The 17,960-nt window shown below is 47.9% G+C and overlaps 1 long non-coding RNA gene across 1 annotated transcript in view; it reads left to right on the top strand.

Annotated features, from left to right (window-relative positions):
* The window catches only part of LOC129053390 (uncharacterized), a 33,398-nt gene that overhangs the window by 13,116 nt on the left and 2,322 nt on the right, over positions 1-17,960 (top strand). The window lies entirely within an intron of this gene.

The following is a 17,960-nucleotide window of genomic DNA, read 5'->3' as shown; positions in this document are numbered from 1 at the left end:
GTAGACACAGGGTTTCACCATGTTGGCCAGGATGGTCTTGAACTCCTGGCCTTGTGATCCACCCGCCTCAGCTTCCCAAAGTGCTGGGATTACAGACATGAGCCACCACGCCCGGCCTAAAATGGTTCATTTTATGTTATGTGACTTATATTTCCTTTTTATTTTTTGAGACAGGGTCTCCCTCTGTTGCCCAAGCTAGAATGCAGTGGTGCAATCACAGCTTACTGCAGCCTCCACCTCCTGGGGTCGAGGAATCCTCCTACCTCAGCCTCCATGGTAGGTTGGACTTCATGTACATGCCACCACACCTAATTGTTTTTTAATAGACATGAGGTCTCAGTATGTTGCCTAGGCTTGTTTCAAACTCCTGGACTCAAGCAATCCCCTCTCTTTGGCCTCCCAAAATGTTGGGATTACAGGCATGAGCCACTGACTGAATCGGCCATGACTTACATTTCAATAAAACATAATAATATATTGATTACCAAGATGCCAATTTCCTCAGAGGCCAGGCTCTGCCCAGTGCTGAGTTGGCAAACATTGGGTGCTCACGTGTGTGCCTTTAACTGGATCAAACCAAAAGATGGAACAGGTGCCTCTCTGCTGACTCTGTCATTTGTCCTGGATGCAAGAATCACATAAGAAACCACTGCTTTGGGACAGGTCTTTTGCATTGTGATTCCAATGGGGTAGATGATGACTGTGTTTTCAGAGAGGGCTAAGCCAGCGATGACGGCATCGGCATAGCTGTGATTATGAATCCTAATGCATTCCAAAGATCCTCTAGATTATTCCAAGAACAGGGATCAATACCTGATTCATCTGCCTATGGATTAACCTTCAGGAGAGGGACCATCCTGGAAGGGGATCTTTGGTTCTATGAATCCTAATGAATTCCAGAGATCCTCTAGATTATTCCAAGAACAGGGATCAATACCTGATTCATCTGCCTATGGATTAACCTTCAGGAGAGGGACCATCCTGGAAGGGGATCTTTGGTTCTATGAATCCTAATGAATTCCAGAGATCCTCTAGATTATTCCAAGAACAGGGATCAATACCTGATTCATCTGCCTATGGATTAACCTTCAGGAGAGGGATGACCCTGGAAGAGGCTCTTGGGTTCTATGCATCCTAATGAATCCTGAACATCATCCTGATTATTCCAAGGACAGAGATCAATACCTGATTCGTCTGCCTACAAATTAACCTTCAGGGGAGGGAAGACCCTGGAAGGTGCTCTTTGATTCTGAAGGTGCACACCACCACACCCTATCTCAAAACATAAAACATTTTTTAATATTTATTTTTAGCAGAGATGGGGATCTCACTACATCTACAGGTGCACACCACCACACCCTATCTCAAAACATCAAAACACTTTTTTAATGTTTATTTTTAGCAGAGATGGAGATCTCACTACATCTACAGGTGCACACCACCACACCCTATCTCAAAACATAAAACATTTTTTAATGTTTATTTTTAGCAGAGATGGGGATCTCACTACATCTACAGGTGCACACCACCACACCCTATCTCAAAATATAAAACATTTTTTAATATTTATTTTTAGCAGAGATGGGGATCTCACTACATCTGCAGGTGCACACCACCACACCCTATCTCAAAACATAAAACACTTTTTGATGTTTATTTTTAGCAGAGATGGGGATCTCACTACATCTACAGGTGCACACCACACCCTATCTCAAAACATAAAACATTTTTAAATATTAATTTTTAGCAGAGATGGGGATCTCACTATATCTACAGGTGCACACCACCACACCCTATCTCAAAACATAAAACATTTTTTAATGTTTATTTTTAGTAGAGATGGGGATCTCACTACATCTACAGGTGCACACCACCACACCCTATCTCAAACATAAAAACACTTTTTTAATGTTTATTTTTAGCAGAGATGGAGATCTCACTACATCTACAGGTGCACACCACCACACCCTATCTCAAAATATAAAACATTTTTTAATGTTTATTTTTAGCAGAGATGGGGATCTCACTACATCTGCAGGTGCACACCACCACACCCTATCTCAAAATATAAAACATTTTTTAATGTTTATTTTTAGCAGAGATGGGGATCTCACTACATCTACAGGTGCACACCACCACACCCTATCTCAAAATATAAAACATTTTTTAATGTTTATTTTTAGTAGAGATGGGGATCTCACTATATCTACAGGTGCACACCACCACACCCTATCTCAAACATAAAAACAGTTTTTTAATGTTTATTTTTAGCAGAGATGGAGATCTCACTACATCTACAGGTGCACACCACCACACCCTATCTCAAACACAAAAACATTTTTTAATGTTTATTTTTAGCAGAGACAGGGATCTCACTGTGTTGCCCTGGCTGGTTGCAAACTCCCGAACTCAAACCATCCTCTTGCTTTGGCCTCCGGAAGCACTGGGCTTACCGGTGTGTGCCAGGGATTGACGCATGAGTTATGACCACAGGCTGTCACAGAGACAGGCCAGTCCTCAAGCTGAGTTATTTTTTGGTTCATTCTCCTTGAAAATAATCAATGCAGATATGGCTTCCGTTTTCAAGAAGGCATTGCTTCTACCCATGACGCCCTTATTTTATGCCAGGATACTTCCAGCATCATTTCATTTAAACCTCTCCACCGGCCAGGCGCGGTGGCTCACGCCTGTCATCCCAGCACTTTGGGAGGCCGAGGCAGGCGGATCACGAGGCCAGGAGTTCGAGACCAGCCTGACCAACATGGTGAAACCCCATCTCTACTAAAAATACAAAAAATTAGCCAGGCGTGTTGGTGCACGCCTGTAATCCCAGCACTTTGGGAGGCCGAGGCGGGCAGATCACGAGGTCAGGAGTTTAAGACCAGCCTGGCCAACATGGTGAAACACCGTCTCTACTAAAAATACAAAAATTAGGCCAGGCGCAGTGGCTTATGCCTGTAATCCCAGCACTTTGGGAGGCCAAGGTGGGCGAATCATGAGGTCAGGAGTTTGAGACCAGCCTGGCCAACATGGTGAAACCCCGTCTCTACTAAAAATACAAAAATTAGGCCGGGCGTAGTGGTTCATGCCTGTAATCCCAGCACTTTGGGAGGCCGAGGCAGGTGGATCACGAGGTCAGGAGTTCGAGACCAGCCTGGCCAATATGGGTAAACCTCATCTCTACTAAAAATACAAAAACTAGCCGGGCATGTTGGTGCATGCCTGTAATCCCAGCTACTCAGGAATCTGAGGCAGAAGAATCGCTTGAACCTGGGAGGTGGAGGTCGCAGTGATCTGAGATCGCACCAGTGCACTCTAGCCTGGGCAACAGAGTAAGACTCCATCTCAAAAAAAAAGCAAAAAAATAAAAAAACCAATTATTAGTTACTGTTAATTTCTTACTGTGCCTAATTAATAAATTAAACTTTATCATAGGTATGTATGTGTAGGGGAAAACATAAAAAAGAAAGTACCTGAGGCAGGTCTCAATCAAAATTTAGAACATTTATTTTGCCAAGGTTAAGGATGCACCTGTCACACAGGCTCCGCAGGTCTTGATGACATGTGTCCAAGGTGGCTGGGCACAGCTTGGTTGTATACATTTTAATGAGACATCAGTCAATACATGTAGGATGTACATTGGTTCCTTCTAGGTCATAGGTAGATTTAAATATTTTCTACTAAAAATACAGAAAAAACCAAAACAAACAAAAAAACAATAGCCAGGCATGGTGATGGATGCCTGTAGGCCCAGCTACTTGGGACGCTGAGGCAGGAGAATCACTTGAACCCAGGCGGTGGAGGTTGCAGTGAGCCAAGATCGTGCCATTGCACTCCAGCCTAGGTGACAGAGTGAGACTCCATCTCAAAAAAAAAAAAAAAAAATCTGATTGATTGGCAGTTGGTGGTTGAAAGGGTTATTATCAAGAAGAATGGCTGGGTTAAGATATGGGGTTGTGGAAACCAAGGTTTTATCATGCAGATGAAGCCTCTAGGTAGCAGGCTTCGATAGATTATCAACATTTCTCACCAGAATTGAGGTCTGTGTTGATGTGAATGCTGCTCGCCTTCTCCTGAATTCCACAAAGGAGGAAGGTATTAGGAGACATGTCTGACCCACACTTCTGTCATGGCCTGAACTAGTTGTTTCTTTGTTTGTTTGTTTGTTTGAGACAGAGTCACGCTCTGTTGCCCAGGCTTGGAGTGCAATGGCGTGATCTCGGCTCACTGCAACCTCCACTCCTGGGTTCCAGCAATTCTCTGCCTCAGCCTCCCAAGTAGCTGGGATTACAGGCGTCCACCACCACGCCTGACTAATATTTTTGTATTTTTAGTAGAGACAAGGTTTCACCATGTTGGCCAGGCTGGTCTTGAACTCCTGACCTCATGATCCATCTGTCTCAGCCTCCTGAAGTGCTGGGATTACAGGCGTGAGCCACTGGGCCTGGCCTCTGAACTAGTTTTTCAGCTTAACTTTGGAATGCCGTTAACTGAGAGGAAGGGTCCATTGAGATGGCTGGGGCTTAGAATTTTATTTTTGGTTTACACTGGAATTTGGTTTGCAGTCTAAGGGCAATGAGCAGTACCACATAGCCTAGGTGTGTGGTAGGCTATACCACCTAGGTTTGTGTGAGTGTGCTCTACGATTTTTCACAGCAATGAAATCCCCCGATCACACATTTCCCAGAATGTATCCCCATCATCAAGCAACACATGGCTGGGCGCCGTGGCTCACGCCTGTCATCCCAGCACTTTGGGAGGCTGAGGCGGGGAGGTCACCTGAGGTCAGGAGTTTGAGACCAGCCTGGCCAGCATGGCAAAAACCCATCTAAACTAAAAATACAAAAAATTAGCTGGGCGTGGTGGCAGGTGCCTGTCATGCCAGGTACTCAGGAGGCTGAGGCAGGAGAATCGCTTGAACCCGGGAGGCGGAGATTGCAGTGAGCCGAGATTGCACCATTGCACTGCAGGCTGGGCGACAAGAGGGAAACTCCATCTCAAAAAAAAAAAAAAAAGAAAAGAAAAAACAAGAGCAAAACTCCATCTCAAAAAAGAAAGAAAAAATGACACATGACTGTATTTTCATCCGGAATGTTCCAATACTGGGTACCTCTGACGGGGCTTTTGAGACGTGCTCCACAGAATCACATCTTGACCTTTAGACATTAAGTTGTGGAAGACTCCTGTCAAATAGCTAATTTCCATGTCAAGCCAATGCTCCAGAAAGAAAAAGATAGCTATAGGCCAGGCGTGGTGGCTCATGCCTGTAATCCCAGCACTTTGGGACGCTGAGGCAGGTGGATCACGAGGTCAGGAGTTCAAGACCAGCCTGGCCAAGACGGTGAAACCCCTCTCTACTAAAAATACAGAAATTAGCTGGGTGTGGTGGCAGGCTCCTGTAATCCCAGCTACTCGGGAGGCTGAGGCAGGAGAATTGCTTGAACCTAGGAGGCGGAGGTTGCAGTGAACTGAAATCTTACCACTGCACTCCAGCCTGGGCGACAGAGCAAGACTCTGTCTCAAAAAAGAAAAGAAAAAAACATAGCTACCTCTTCAAGGTCTTAGCCTGTCTTCCTACGATGCTGCTTTTTACCCTTCTCAATGTATAAACATGTAACATCTAGGCAATATAATCTCGCAATTTTGCCTGGCTAAGAGCCAAGCCTCCTTCCCCCATCTCCTGGGTTGGCCTTAAAGTAACCCAGACCACAGATTGGAATATAAATGACTTTCACGTGCCTTCACTTTCTTGTTTGACCTTCAGGTATCCTGACCCAGGCAAGCAGATTTCAAAGCTCATTTCTAGCAAAAGTCCTGCTTCGTTGAAAGCTCCAGCACCCTCTTTCTAAAGGATAAGGGAGAAGGAGTTGGTGAAGTGTTCCTAGCAACCTTCAAAAAAAATGGAAATGAATTGATCCAATTCGGTTTCTTCATTTTCTGCAAGTCTTTGAAATTCTAGCCGTGGAAATTTGTATAAGTGTGAAAGCACAGTAAAAAAATACAGCAATCGATGTTTTAGAATTCAGGGCCTCCAAGGAGGCGGCATAAATTGTGATGTACCCTTCCTGTGGCTGGAGGAAGTCGTAAAGTGTCCCAGACGATTGACAGCACTCAGGCAGCTGCCAACGGTACAAGGATTGCTTACAGAATATGCCTTAGGTGTTAGGACAGACGGCTCACGGTTAAGTTATATACGCAGAATAATTCCCCTGCAGAAGTGACAGAAAGTGTCACCAGGCAGGACTAACGGCAGCTTTCTGCTTGGAAAGGGGTGAATGAAGCATTAATATATCAAACAAAGGAATGGATGCATTTCAGAGAGTGTATAAACTACCCGCTGGAGGCCAGGACGGAGCAGTAAACAGCAGCAAGTGGACAGGCACCTAGACCTTGGCTTTTTCACAAATTCCTTTCATGAATATGTAAAAATGTATAACGTTTGTGGGATGACATGATTGGCTACTCAAAGTATCTGCCATCTGGGGAGTGCTGGTGTTTGGGGCTGGATGATTATCTATGGTGGGGCCATCCTGTGCACTAGAGGGCATTTAGCAGCGTCCCTGGTGGCCTCTACCCAGGAGATGCCAGAAGCACACCCTCCACCCCAGAGTCAGGATGACCAAATATGTCCAGACATCAGCAAGGGTCCTGTGGGAAGTACAATTGTGCCTGGTTGCAAACCACTGCCATAGATGATAGATGGATTAGACATAGATAGATAGATAGATAGATAGATAGATAGCTGATAGTGAAATAGAAGGATGGGTAGATAGGCAGGTAGATAGATGATAGATGGATTAGAGATGGATGGGTAGATAGGTAGGTAGATGATAGATGGATGGATGGATAGATAATTAGATACATGATAGAGAAATGGATGGATGGGTACATAGGTGGATAAATAGATATAGATAGGGAGATAGATAAATAGATGACAGCTAGCTAGATAAATAAATACAGAGTAGATAGATGGATAGACTATATAGATGGATGGATGGATCAATGGATGGACTGATGGATACCTGGATAGATAAATAGATGATAGCAAGATAAATATGTAGAGTAGTAGATAGATAGGTGGATAGATAAATGAGATAGGTAGATGGATGGATGGATAGATAGATACCTAGATAGATAAATAGATAATAGCAAGATAGATAAATACATAGAGTAGATAAATAGGTGGATAGATAGATGAGATAGGTGGATGGATGGATGGATGGATGGATGGATGGATGGATGGATGGATGGATGGATGGACAGATACATAGATACCTAGGTAATAGATAGAAGACAGAGGTTTCCCAACCTGTCTTCTCTATCATTGAGTGCCAACAGGCAGGAAGCTGGGCAGCTCTCTTGGTGTGGGATACAGAGGCACAGATGGGTACATGATAGATAGATGGATAGATAGATAGATGATAGATAGATAGATAGATTATAGACTAGATACATAGATGATAGAAAGATGGATAGATGGATTGATAGATGATGGATGGATGGATAGACAGATACATGATGGATGCATGGATGGACGGACTAGATAGATGATGGATGGGTAGATTGATTAGAGAGAGGTTAAGGGAAAGAGCTATAGATTGATACACAGAGATGGGTGAAGGAAGGAAGGAGGGGAAAAGAAGAGAGAAGGAGCAATGTGAGAGTCACTCATGCTAACACAGTCTTTTTCAGCCTCAGTGCTGCTGATATTTGGGGATGCATGACTCTCTCTGGTGGGGCTGTCCATCCTGTGCACTGTTGGGTGTTGAGCAGCGTCCCCGAGCTCCACCCACCAGGGTCCAGGAGCACCTATCTCCTCCACCTCCCTTGTGACAACCGAAAATGTCTGCAGACATTTACAGATAAGCCCTGGGGGGTCCGAATCACTCCCTTTGAAGAACCAACCATAACAAACATTTAAAACTATATGCGCAAGATTTTAGACTTGCATAACTACAGAACACATTAAAATTCCAAGTGAGTTATCACACTCTTCGAGACCAAAACAAGAAAAGAAAGAAAACACCCCTGAGATCCACAGCAGCCCCTGAGCACCACTGCTTAATCTTCAAAGGAGAGGTTTCTCCCTGTCTTGAGTGCAGTGGGGCAGGAATCTGGGCATCTCCCAGGGTCTGGGATGCAGAGGCATAGAGGAGAAGCTGGTGGGTGTGAACATCCCACCGGCCCCCACCTGGTAGCATCCATGCTGGCCGGGATCCGCCATCCCTCTCTAAGAAGCAGTTCCCACATCTGCATAGAGCTGATTCCATACCTACTCCGGGGAGAGTGACTTGGGGATGGAAGACATCAGGGCTGGCCTTTGTCAAGCACCCAGTGACAATTACATGCCTGGCCTTTCTCCAGTCAGAACTTCTCGGCAGCACTTTCAACTCAATTCTGGAGCTAGATTGTGCTAGATTCTCAGCTAGATTCTGGACCAGTCGGTGAGAGTTAGGTGTGGGGTGCTGGCTGCACCTGCAGGCTCCCAGGTTTGGTGCACACCTTTGTCAGCAAAGCTTTCTAGCCTGTACCCCAGTGCACATCTGCAGGGGTACAGATGTTATACGTACCCATTATGGATGCCCCTGATGCTGCACCACACATAGATAAGCCCTTTAAAACGATGACATATAAAGAAATGCAGATAGCACTTCCAATATGTAGTTCCTAACCCTAAGGGTGACTTTGTATGCTCTCTCTGAAGTAACATGTTTTGCACGTAGTTGTCTTTTTTTAATTAAAAAATGAATTATGATAAAATATGCATAGAATCAAATTTACCATTGTAACTCTTTTTTTTTTTTTTTTTTTTTTTTTTTTTGAGACAAAGTCTCGCTCTGTCGCCCAGGCTGGAGTACAGTGGCACAATCTCGGCTCACTACAACCTCTGCCTTCCAGGTTCAAACAATTCTCTTGCCTCCGCCTCCCGAGTAGCTGGGATTATAGGCACCATTTTTAGTACAGACAAGGTTTCACCCTGTTGGCCAGGCTGGTGTCAAACTCTGACCTCAGGTGGTATCATAGAGTATTTTTCCTTTTTAGGACTGGTTTCTTTTACTCAGTGTAATGTCCTCACAGTTTGTCAACGCTTGACCAGAGCTTCTGTCCTTTTTAAAGGCTGAATAATATTCCACCATATAGACAGACCACATTTTGCTTAGCTATTTATCTGCCAATGACCACTTGGGGGGCCTGCCATGTTGGGGCTATGGTGAGTAACACTGCTATGAACACAAGTGTGTGAATATTGGATCAAGTCCCAATTTGGGGGAGGGGGTGTATAGACCCAGAAGTGCATTTGCTGGATCCTGTGGGAATCCAATCTTCAACCTTTTAATGTTGATGTGCTTACTCTGTTGAAACGCCAAGAACAACCTTCCTGGGAATGGCAGAGGGCAGGTAATTGCAAGCCCTTGTCTTGTGGTACAAGACAAGCCTGCGCTCTTTCAGTATATGCCATTCTCTGTTGTTTGGTGCACAGTCATATGTTTTAATACATGTATGCATTCAGGTACCCAAGACCCCATCAGGATTCAGAACAAGTCCATGACTGCAGAGAATTCCCTCACCTTGGCCATCCACAGGCAACCCCAATCCTCAGCCCTAACTTCTGGCAAGCACTAGTCTGTTTTATGTCTCTGTATTTGCTGGGTCCACAAAGTCATATACATGCCTTCATGCAGTAAGTACCCCTTGGAAAGTGGCTTCTTTCTTTTGGTAATATGTATTCGAGATGCAGTTAAGTTGTTTTTTTTTTTTTTTTTTTACTTTAAGTTCTTGGATACATGTGCAGAACATGGAGGTTTTTTGCATAGGTATCCATGTGCCGTGGTGGTTTCCTGCGCCTATCAACCCGTCATCTAGGTTTTAAGCCCTGCATGCATTAGGTATTTGTCCTGATGCTCTCCCTCCCCTTGCCCTCCAACCCCCGACAGGCCCTGGTGTGTGATGTTCCCCTCCTTGTGTCCATGTGTTCTCGTTGTTCAACTCCCATTGATGAGTGAGAACATTAGGTGTTTGGTTTTCTGTTCTTGTGTTAGTTTGCTGAGAATGATGGCTTCCAGCTTCATCCATGTCCCTGCAAAGGACATGAACTCATCCTTTTTTATGGCTGCATAGTATTCCATGATGTATATGTGCCACATTTTCTTTATCCAGTCGATCACTGATGGGCATTTGGGTTGGTTCCAAGTCTTTGCTATTGTGAATAGTGCTGCAATAAACATATGCGTGCATGCATTTTTATAGTAAAATGATTTATAATCCTTTGGGTATATACACAGTAATGGGATGGCTGCATCAAATAGTATTTCTGCTTCTAGATCCTTGAGGAATCGCCACACTGTCTTCCACAATGGTTGAACTAATTTACATGTCCAGCAACAGTGTAAAAGCATTCCTGTTTCTCTACAGCCTTGCCAGTGTCGGTTTTTTCCTGATTTTTTAATAATTGCCATTCTAACGGGCCTGAGATGGTATCTCATTGTGGTTTTGATTTGCATTTCTCTAATAACCAGTGACGATGAGCTTTTTTTCATATGTTTGTTGGCCGCACAGGCAACCTACAGAATGGGAGAAAATTTTTGCAGTCTATCCACCTGACAAAGGTGTAATGTCCAGAATCTACAAGGAACTTAAATAAATTTACAACAACAACAAAAAATAAACAACCTCATCAAAAAGTGGGCAAAGGATAGGAACAGACACTTCTCAAAAGATGCAGCCAAGTTTTTACCTGAAACAACGGTCCACTCCTTTTTCTTGCCTTCCTGTGGATGGGAAGATATTCCTTTCGGAAAGAAGGAGATGGTGTTTGGACCCACCATCTAAGCACTAAGCACTAAGACGGTGCTTAGAAAAATTGCACACTGCTTTTACTCTGCGAAATGAACAGCAACTCCAAGGAATTCTCTCTCCTTTCTTTACCCCTGCCTTGGGTCACTGGTTGCTTTTTCATTATTTTCCCATCTAAGATTCTTGCCTAGTGTTTACGTGGACTTGATTGGAAAGACAGAGAAGAAAATATATCCTAGGGTGTGTCCACAGACATAGCACCTAGAAGACAGAAGACAGTTGCAATTACCTACCCTCTACAATTCCCAGAAATGTTCTTAGCGTTTCAACAGAGTAACCACATCAACCTATTCATACTCTGCCATTCCTCTATCTATAACCAAATGGGACACTGCATGCTCAAAACCATTATTAATAAAAATTACGTTGAGTGCGGTGCCTTACGCCTATAATTCCAGAACTTTGGGAGGCCGAGGCAGGCAGATCACAAGGTCAGGAGTTCGAGACCAGCCTGGCCAAGATGGTGAAACCCCATCTCTACTAAAAATACAAAAATTAGCCAGGTGTGGTGATGAATGCCTGTAGTCCCAGCTACTTGGGAGGCTGAGGCAGGAGAATCACTTGAACCCGGGAGGCGGAGGTTGCAGTGAGCCGAGATCGCGCCACTGCACTCCAGCCTGGTGACAGAGTGAGACTCCATCTCAAAAAAAAAAAAAAAAAAAAAAAAGCGTTCCGTAGCGGACAGAAGTGGTCAGAAAATGGGATCTCCCTTAGTCTCCAGAAGGAACCAGCCATGCCAACACCTGGATTTTACCCCGGGGAGACCCATTTCGGAGTTCTGACCTCTAGGACTGCAAGATCATCTGTTGATGTTGCTTGAAGTCACCTAAAGCAGCTTAGTGCTGTGGGCATTTGTCACAGCAGTTACTGGACGTGCAACTGCCTCCCAAATCCCACCCTGTCCAGGTGGCTGTAATGCACGTTTAAGAGGCTCCATTTTGTAGAGACAGGGTCTTGCTGTATTGCCCAGGCTGGTCTCAAACTCCTGGGCCCAAGCAGTCCTCCAGATGTGCTCATTCAGTTTAGAAGAAATGGCCCCACACGCCGGACATTTCTTACTATGGCCTGAGTTTCTCCTTATCCTTGATATGGTCCAGCACTGAAATCTATCAGGACACAAAAATGCAAGATCTCCTTGCACGGAAGGAGAGCTCGGAAAACAGTCTGTTGGTGAAAATCAGCTGCGCCCCCCCCTCCCCCCCGCATTTTCCTGCTCCTCTCTTTCCCTCCCTTGCTGTGATGATTCCTCTCCCCTCCTCCTTCCCCGCTCCCCTCCTCCCTCCTTCCCCGCTCCCCTCCTCCTTCCTTCCCCGCTCCCCTCCTCCTTCCTTCCCCGCTCCCCTCCTCCTTCCTTCCCCGCTCCCCTCCTCCTTCCTTCCCCGCTCCCCTCCTCCTTCCCCGCTCCCCTCCTCCTTCCCCGCTCCCCTCCTCCCTCCCCGCTCCCCTCCTCCCTCCTTCCCCGCTCCCCTCCTCCCTCCTTCCCCGCTCCCCTCCTCCCTCCTTCCCCGCTCCCCTCCTCCCTCCTTCCCCGCTCCCCTCCTCCCTCCTTCCCCGCTCCCCTCCTCCCTCCTTCCCCGCTCCCCTCCTCCCTCCTTCCCCGCTCCCCTCCTCCCTCCTTCCCCGCTCCCCTCCTCCTTCCCCGCTCCCCTCCTCCCTCCTTCCCCGCTCCCCTCCTCCTTCCCCGCTCCCCTCCTCCCTCCTTCCCCGCTCCCCTCCTCCCTCCTTCCCCGCTCCCCTCCTCCCTCCTTCCCCGCTCCCCTCCTCCCTCCTTCCCCGCTCCCCTCCTCCTTCCCCGCTCCCCTCCTCCGTCCCCGCTCCCCTCCTCCGTCCCCGCTCCCCTCCTCCTTCCCCGCTCCCCTCCTCCTTCCCCGCTCTCCTCCTCCGTCCCCGCTCCCCTCCTCCTTCCCCGCTCCCCTCCTCCTTCCCCGCTCCCCTCCTCCTTCCCCGCTCCCCTCCTCCTTTCCCGCGGCTCTCCTCCTTCCCCGCTCCCCTCCTCCTTCCCCGCTCCCCTCCTCCTTCCCCGCTCCCCTCCTCCTTCCCCGCTCCCCTCCTCCCTCCGTCCCCGCTCCCCTCCTCCTTCCCCGCTCCCCTCCTCCTTCCCCGCGGCTCTCCTCCTTCCCCGCTCCCCTCCTCCTTCCCCGCTCCCCTCCTCCTTCCCCGCTCCCCTCCTCCTTCCCCGCTCCCCTCCTCCTTCCCCGCTCCCCTCCTCCTTCCCCGCTCCCCTCCTCCCTCCGTCCCCGCTCCCCTCCTCCTTCCCCGCTCCCCTCCTCCTTCCCCGCGGCTCTCCTCCTTCCCCGCTCCCCTCCTCCTTTCCCGCTCCCCTCCTCCTTCCCCGCTCTCCTCCTCCGTCCCCGCTCCCCTCCTCCTTCCCCGCTCCCCTCCTCCTTCCCCGCTCTCCTCCTCCGTCCCCGCTCCCCTCCTCCTTCCCCGCTCCCCTCCTCCTTCCCCGCTCCCCTCCTCCTTCCCCGCTCCCCTCCTCCTTCCCCGCTCCCCTCCTCCTTTCCCGCGGCTCTCCTCCTTCCCCGCTCCCCTCCTCCTTCCCCGCTCCCCTCCTCCTTCCCCGCTCCCCTCCTCCTTCCCCGCTCCCCTCCTCCCTCCGTCCCCGCTCCCCTCCTCCTTCCCCGCTCCCCTCCTCCTTCCCCGCGGCTCTCCTCCTTCCCCGCTCCCCTCCTCCTTTCCCGCTCCCCTCCTCCTTCCCCGCTCCCCTCCTCCTTTCCCGCGGCTCTCCTTCTTGGATTTCCATTTCAAATTCCTACCAATTTCCTATCAGTTGCCCCGCAGTGTTTGCCGGTCCCTCGGAAATTAATTTAGCGACTTTCACACGGACATATCATTTCTAACTTCGAAGTCCCGGACGCGGGGGTTGAGCCTCTGTCCAAGGGCACAGACACGGAGCCTGCAGTTAGAGCCCTGCCCCTCCAGGCGTTTGCTGCAAACCACGTTAGTCACTGACACCCCGACCTGCCTCCCAAGCAGAGGTTTTAGCGCTGTCCTTTGAAAATTCCCCAAGTCACTGTGGATATCAGGATCTGTCAGTATGAATGATAAGCTAGAGAGAAAAACAAAACAAAACAAAAAAAGAAAAGAAAGCAAAGGAAAAAGAAGGGCCTTCCTGTAAAATTAAATAAAACCTTACAATGTAGATGCAATAGCTCCAGGTAAAGGCATGTGCACCTGTGGATCTGTAACACCTTATCCAAAGTCTGCATAGGATCTCATTTACAAGGGAAAGCTGGGTGGGGTAGAGGGGGCTTTAAGCGATCACTTTCAGCCCTTCCTCACCCAAAGCTTAGGAGTGGAGACTGTTTCCATCCTGAAGCCGTCCACACAATACATTTTGAAGTGGTCGATTTTTGTAAAAGGTCAGGGTTCTGCAGGAAGCACTGCTGGATAAGTGTCACGTGTGTCCGTGAAGAGACCACCAAACAGGCTTTGTGTGAGCAATAAAGCTGTGTATTCACTTGGGTGCAAGTGGGCTTAGTCCGAAAAGAGAGTCAGCAAAGGGAGATGGGGAAGGGGTGGCTTTGTAGGAGCTGGGTAGGTAATGGAAAATTACAGCAAAAGGTGGTTCTCTGTTGTTAGCACAGGAGGGGATTGCAACGTGCATGGTGGAGAGGTCATAAGACTGATTGTCCAGAAGAAGAATGTCACAGAGTTGATTGATCAGCTAAAGTGGAGCAGGGACAAGTCACAATAGTAAAATATTGTAATGTTAGTTAATCAGTTAAGGCAGGAACTGGCTGTTTTACTTCTTTGTAGTTTTTTTCTTTGGCTACTCCAGAATTCTTGGCTCCTGCAGGCCACCTGGATGTATATGTGCAGGTCACAGGGGTGATAATGGCTGAGCTTTGGCTCAGAGACCTGACAGATAAGATCCCACAGTGGGGTCCCACTTGCCCGGAAATGGTACGTTCCACCAAAGGCGGTGACCCACTTGCCCGGGAATGGTACGTTCCACGGAAGGCGATGACCCACTTGCCCGGGAATGGTACCTTCGACCAAAGGCAGTGACCCACTTGCCCGGAAATGGTACCTTCCATTGAAGGCAGTGACCCACTTGCCCGGAAATGGTAACTTCCATTGAAGGCGGTGACCCACTTGCCCGGAAATGGTACTTTCCATTGAAGGCGGTGACCCACTTGCCCAGAAATGGTAACTTCCACCAAAGGCGTTGACCCATTTGCCCAGAAATGGTACCTTCCATTGAAGGCAGTGACCCACTTGCCCGCGAATGATACCTTCCGTTGAAGGCGGTGACCCACTTGCCCGAAAATGGTACCTTCCACCGAAGGCGGTGACCCACTTGCCCGGAAATGGTACCTTCCACCGAAGGCGGTGACCCACTTGCCCGGAAATGGTACCTTCCACCGAAGGCGGTGACCCACTTGCCCGGAAATGGTACCTTCCACCGAAGGCGGTGACCCACTTGCCCGGAAATGGTACCTTCCACCGAAGGCGGTGACCCACTTGCCCGGAAATGGTACCTTCCACCGAAGGCGGTGACCCACTTGCCCGGAAATGGTACCTTCCACCGAAGGCGGTGACCCACTTGCCCGAAAATGGTACCTTCCACCGAAGGCGGTGACCCACTTGCCCAAAAATGGTACCTTCCACCGAAGGCGGTGACCCACTTGCCCGGAAATGGTACCTTCCATTGAAGGCGGTGACCCACTTGCCCGGAAATGGTACCTTCCATTGAAGGCGGTGACCCACTTGCCCGGAAATGGTACCTTCCACTGAAGGCGGTGACCCACTTACCCGGAAATGGTACCTTCCATTGAAGGCAGTGACCCACTTGCCCGGAAATGGACCTTCCACCAAAGGCGGTGACCCACTTGCCCGGAAATGCTACCTTCCACCAAAGGTGGTGACTCCAAGGTCATGGGGATTGTAAGTTGAGCCTTTGAGACACAGAGGCTGATTCGGCAGCAGTTTTGTGCTGAAACTTCCACTTTCAGGAGGGGTGTCACCAAGTTTGCTGTTTTTGCATCAAACATTGAGTCTCTTAAGATGCTTTCATTTTCTGAAACAACGTTTCTCAGCCTCAGCACTGCTGGCATGTGTGGGCTGGAGGATTCTCTGGGGAGGGGCTGTCCTGTTCACTGTAGCGTGTTGAGCAGCGGCCCTGGGCTCCACCCACCAGATACCAGGAGCACCCCCACAGTTGTGATAACCAAAGCTGACCTCAGATATAACACAGTGACCCTAGGGGAGAAAAATCACCTCGAATTGAAAACCACTGTCATCAACAGATAAATGATAGTGATAGCTGGATAGATATAGAGAGATGATACACAGATAGATAAAGATTATTGATAAAGAGATACAGAGATGCTAAATGATAGATAAATAGATGCTGGATAGACGATAGAGACACAGATAATAAACAAGATAGATAGCTACATAGATAGGATATGATAGATTGAAGGACAGATGATTGATAGATTGATAGATGATTGATAGTTAAATAGACAGATAGAATCTCTTATGCCCAGCCATTACCTTGATGTCAGGGTTTCTCAACCTCAGCACTGCTGACATTTCAGACTGGAGGACTCTCTGTGGTGGGGCCATCCTGGGCACTGTAAGGTGTTGAGCAGTGTACCTGGGATCCACACACCAGAGGCCAGGATCTCCTCCATCGGGTGGTGACAACCAAAGATGCCCTCAGATGTTAGGCAGTATGTCCTCAAGGGCAGAATTTTCCTTGGTTGCAGGCCACTGCCACAGATAGATAGATGGGCGGATGGATGGATGGATGGATGGATGGATGGATGGATGGATAGATACATGATAGGTGGGTGGATGGATGGATAGATAGGTGGATGGGTAGATGGATGGATGGATAGATGGATGGATGGATAGATACATGACAGGTGGGTGGATGGATAGATAGTTGGATGGGTAGATGGATGGATGGATGGATAGATAGGTGGATAGATAGATACATGGTGGGTGGATGGATAGATAGGTGGATGGGTAGATGGATAGATAGATACATGATAGGTGGGTGGATGGATAGATAGGTGGATGGGTAGATGGATGGATATATTAGATAGATAGATGGATAAGTGGATGGATAGATAGATACATGATAGGTGGGTGGATGGATAGATAGGCGGATGGGTAGATGGGTGGATAGATTAGATAGATGGATAAGTGGATGGATGGATAGATAGATACATGATAGGTGGATGGATAAATAGATACATGATAGGTGGATGGATAGATAGGTGGATGGGTAGATGGATGGATAGATAGATGATAGGTGGGTGGATGGATGCTTAGGTAGGTGATAGGTGGATAGATAGATGATGGTGATGATATAGTTAGACACATGATGGTGATAATAGATGATAGATAGATGATGGTTAGATAGATAGATGATAATGATAGATAGATAGATAATAGATAAAGAAAATTGATAGGTAGATACAGATGGATGCTAGGTGATGGCCAGATGAGACATAAACAGATAGACAGAGCCTCTCATGCTAAACCAGAGTTTCTTGACCTCAACACTATTGCCATGTGGGATGGATAATTAAGAGGCTGTGCTGTACAGCATCCCTGGTCTCCACCCACTAGATGCCCATAGCATCCCTACCTTGTTATGACCACCAAAAATTTCCCTAGATATTGCCAAGTGTCGGAGGATTGGGGGAGAGGGGTGGTGGTTAGGGAACAGAACCACTCCCAGATGAGAATCACTGCTGTAGAATGAGGTATTCTTTGCATGTAAAAAATATCAGAACGACTCCCCTGACCATAACATACCAGACACACACACACACACACACACACACACACACACACACACACACACACACACACACACACACACACACACACACACACACACACACACACACACACACACACACACACACACACACACACACACACACACACCCCTGTCTACACCATGGTGCTGACCCCTAGCTCTGCATCAGGTACAAAGCAGAGCTCTGCATGCATTCTGGTCACGTTCCAGCAGGCACTGAGTCTGTCCTTCCCACCTCCAGGACCGGAGGTACCGCTCCTAGGGACTTAAATCTGTCAGTGTGAATCATCGCAGAGACACCAAAGCCGCAGCATCGGGCAGC

This window comes from Pongo abelii, chromosome Y, assembly GCF_028885655.2.
Source record: "Pongo abelii isolate AG06213 chromosome Y, NHGRI_mPonAbe1-v2.0_pri, whole genome shotgun sequence".
Classification (NCBI taxonomy): domain Eukaryota; kingdom Metazoa; phylum Chordata; class Mammalia; order Primates; family Hominidae; genus Pongo; species Pongo abelii.
Note: the sequence above shows the minus strand (reverse complement) of the source record. Positions and strands in the feature narration are given on the sequence as shown.